Source organism: Schistocerca piceifrons, chromosome 2 (genome assembly GCF_021461385.2).
Source record: "Schistocerca piceifrons isolate TAMUIC-IGC-003096 chromosome 2, iqSchPice1.1, whole genome shotgun sequence".
NCBI classification, from domain to species: Eukaryota; Metazoa; Arthropoda; class Insecta; order Orthoptera; family Acrididae; genus Schistocerca; species Schistocerca piceifrons.
Window position 1 is genome coordinate 564375647 of NC_060139.1, and position 3688 is coordinate 564379334.

At 43.9% G+C, this 3688-nt stretch overlaps 1 pseudogene; it reads left to right on the forward strand.

Moving 5' to 3' along the window:
* Window positions 1-2392: 2392 nt before the first annotated feature.
* Window positions 2393-2510, forward strand: LOC124778941 (annotated as a pseudogene).
* Window positions 2511-3688: the final 1178 nt, after the last annotated feature.

Consider the following 3688-nt stretch of genomic DNA (forward strand, 5'->3'; position numbering starts at 1 on the left):
ACACCCCACATTGGATGATAATTGAAAACACCTGACTGAAAATGGAGTGAATATTTCAGGCGACAGTTGTCTTCAGGAATATATGAAGCCGAAGAGCATTTTAGAAACTAAGCGTGACTCGGAAGAATAGAAGTCTAAACGCTACGGGGAAGAGAGGTGAATTTACTTTCTTCAGTAAACCGAAAACCCTAAAGAAAAATGGCAACTGCTAAAATTATGCGAGTATTTGCTTTCTATTTCCGCACACAACGCCACTGTGGAAAGAGTATTTTCGCTGATGTCCCACTGGACTGACGAAAGAAATCGACTGTTGCCAGGGACTGTGGAGTCAATCTTAAAGTACCAGTTCAACTACAAGCTGACTTGCATGGAGTTTTATAAATATGTAAAAGCAAAGAAAGGCTTACCGAAAAAGGTGAAATCTTCAGAAAAATTTGGCGTACCAACTATTTCTGCCGAAAAAGGTTTCATGTAATTGTGTTCTAAATAGAAAGTAATTATACTAAACAAAATTTTTACTTCATTTCTACACCCCCATCTCAGAGTGTCGCGACGAGGTCCCAGCTAGATACGGCAACCCTATCTTCCGTGCCTGTAAATAGCCCACAGCTAGGAATTCCTTGTTAACAATGCAAGAACCTATTGCCACGAGGTAGGCACTGCAAAGAGCAACGATAACACAAATACTTATGCAACCAAATTGTACTGCGACAACCCAGACGTAAATGCTCGGTCTCAGAAAATAAGAGAAAGTACGCCTGTAGAAACAAAATCACGCAGCCGCCGCACAAGCTCAGCGGAGAAAATATCGGTCACCTCCCTTCTCTTGTTAACAAAGAAAAAGAAAAAAACCATATCGTTCGCTTTGGAGCGCTGTAGTTGTTGTCGATCTGGTTTCAGTCGCTTGTATAGTACTAACACAGTAAGATGTGTCTGAGTGGTAAAACTGCATTGGGTAATGAGATACAGTAATGTAATAGACGTAGAATTACTGCACATTCGACACAGTGGACAGAAAGTATCACTGCCTGAAATACTGGACATTAAGAGGCTCAACTAGGTACAGACGGCAACTCGCTGCTACCAATTTCGTGATGACTAAACCTGACTTTGAGCTTACTGAATATCTCAACATAGGAATTACTGAACTGAAGCTGAAGATGACGCAATAACGCTGAAACATGTCTGAGTGAAAGCAAAAAACAAAAAGCCGCTGATTTCAGTTTATGGTACATTCAAAAAATGTTCGCGAAACAGGGTGCCTTCGTTAACCCGAATATTCAAAACGAGTAACATTCTGGTAATTATTGTTCCCAGAATGAATATTCACTCTTCCTGGCTGTTCAAAACGGTACGCCAAATCGGGTCTTTCACAGGCAAGTGCTTTACCGACTGAGCTATTGTTGTAGCGGGGCTGAAGCCCCTGGAAGAAAGGATTCTGCAAGAAAGCAACAGCCACAGCTACGGGGACTGTTTCCAGAATTGGAACGCAGGAGAAAAGGTACTGGCGGAAGTAAAGCCGTGAGGGCGTGATCCAGGTTGTGCTCAGTTGGTACAACACCGAAAAAGACAAAAGTCTCAGCCGGCCCGGTACACTGTTTTAATCTGTCTGGAAGTTTCAGTTATGGTTTAGTTCACGTGAAATGTGTAGTGTTGTACCGCAAGGAAGCAAGGGAGAAGATGTTGTTATGGGTGGCCGGTATCATCTTCCTACAGTACAAATGCAAACGTGGATTAACACTTTGCCATCCGCACGTCTCGTACAAATATATTCGCTTGGCGCTGCCAGCGCTAAGTCGGATTACTTGGATTGTCGCCGGCCGCTTCCACCTTTCCGTTCATGACAAGCTTCAAACACATTGACTTTTGCGCATTTTAATTTTCCGGAAATCCTCTATTTTGCCGTATCGTTCCACAAACTCGAATTTTCGTTTCAAGTAACTCCTCTGCAAGTTCTACACTGTTAGAATAGTTATCCATGCAGAGGTGATGCCACTTTCCTTCAGAAGGTGTCAATAGTTCCGTCACTGTTTTTGCTAAAGGCTGTCCAGCGCCAGAATATATCTTGAATGAGAAAATATATCCCGTACTCGCATCACACAGCATCCGAATGAGTATGCCGTATTTCGTAATTTTCGACGGATTGTAACCTTTAAAATTTAACCGTCCATGCCACGGTATCATTCCTTCATCAATTGAAATGTTTTGACTAAGATTAAACGTTTGATTATTTTTCCAAAAAGTTTAAACAATTACGAATTGAACTTTGACAAGCCGGTCGGCATTATCCAGTTTATTGTTGCTGCCGGAAAAATGTAAAAATGATAATATTTGTCTGAATCGGTTGCGGGACATCGTTTAGCGAAATATCGGTGTGTCTATCACCGGATTGGTCAACGGCCTTGCCGCAGTGGATACGCCGGTTCCCGTGAGATCACCGAAGTTAAGCGCTGTCGGGCGTGGCCGGCACTGGGATGGGTGACCATCCAGGCCGCCATGCGCTGTTGCCATTTTTCGGGGAGCACTCAGCCTCGTGATGCCAATTGAGGAGCTACTCGATCGAATCGTAGCGGCTTCGGCCAAGAATACCATCTTACGACCGGGAGAGCGGTGTGCTGACCCCACGCCCCTCGTATCTGCATCCTCCACCGAGGATGACACGGCGGTCGGATGGTCCCGGTAGGCCACTCGTGGCCTGAAGACGGAGTGCTTTTTATCAACGGATTCGTTGACCAATAATCATTCATCCTTGCTTTTCTTACAGTTCCCATAAGGATAGCAAGCCCAAACCATTTTCTAAGTTACGTTCCCGTAACGTCGACAAATTTGGCATTTTTTAAAATCCAGTTTCGTTCTATACCAATTTTGACAGTAGTGCTTTTTGGTTTCGTTGCTAATATACGCAAATAGATCGTTCCCAATATATAATTCTACGATATCCTCGGCGCTCTGTGTATCTTTGGGAAATATGTTTGGACCCGGGGATCCTTCAAATTTATTATTGGTCCTAGGTAAATCAAAGTCTGACCACTGTGCATTGTCTTCTTCGTCTGATTCAGCCGCATCAGTTGGCAACCGTAGCGTTCGCCGAATTCTTCTTGGACGTATTTCACTATCTTCCTACTTTTCTGCTTCACTTTAATTTTTTTTGTATCCAATGTTTTCTTCCCAATCGTCCAAGTCATCCGGAACGTCCGACAAGACGTCCGCGCATTCATCGTAAATAATCCTATTGTCTCTTTCGACCGGCCGAGGTAGCCGAGCGGTTCTAGGCGCTACAGTCTGGAACCGCGCGACCGCTACGGTCGCAGGTTCGAATCCTGCCTTGGGCATGGATGTGTGTGATGTCCTTAGGTTAGTTAGGTTTAAGTAGTTCTAACTGATGACCTGAGAAGTTAAGTTCCATAGTGCTCAGAGCCATTTGAACCATTTTCTGTCTCTTTCGTCCGCCATGATCAAAGGGCAGAAGTACTTATGAAAACAAAACACTTGTTGACGTGTGCAACTCATTGTTACCTAAACAAAACAGCAACAGAATGCAAAAGATACTAATGTGCTGTCGTCGGCCACTGCGCGATACTATGCTCACACCACTGTGGTGTCGCCGGACGGCATAGTGTTAAAACCGTTCTTTATTTACATGAACTGCAAAACTTGACTCAACTTGAATAGAGTCCATGTGTTATAG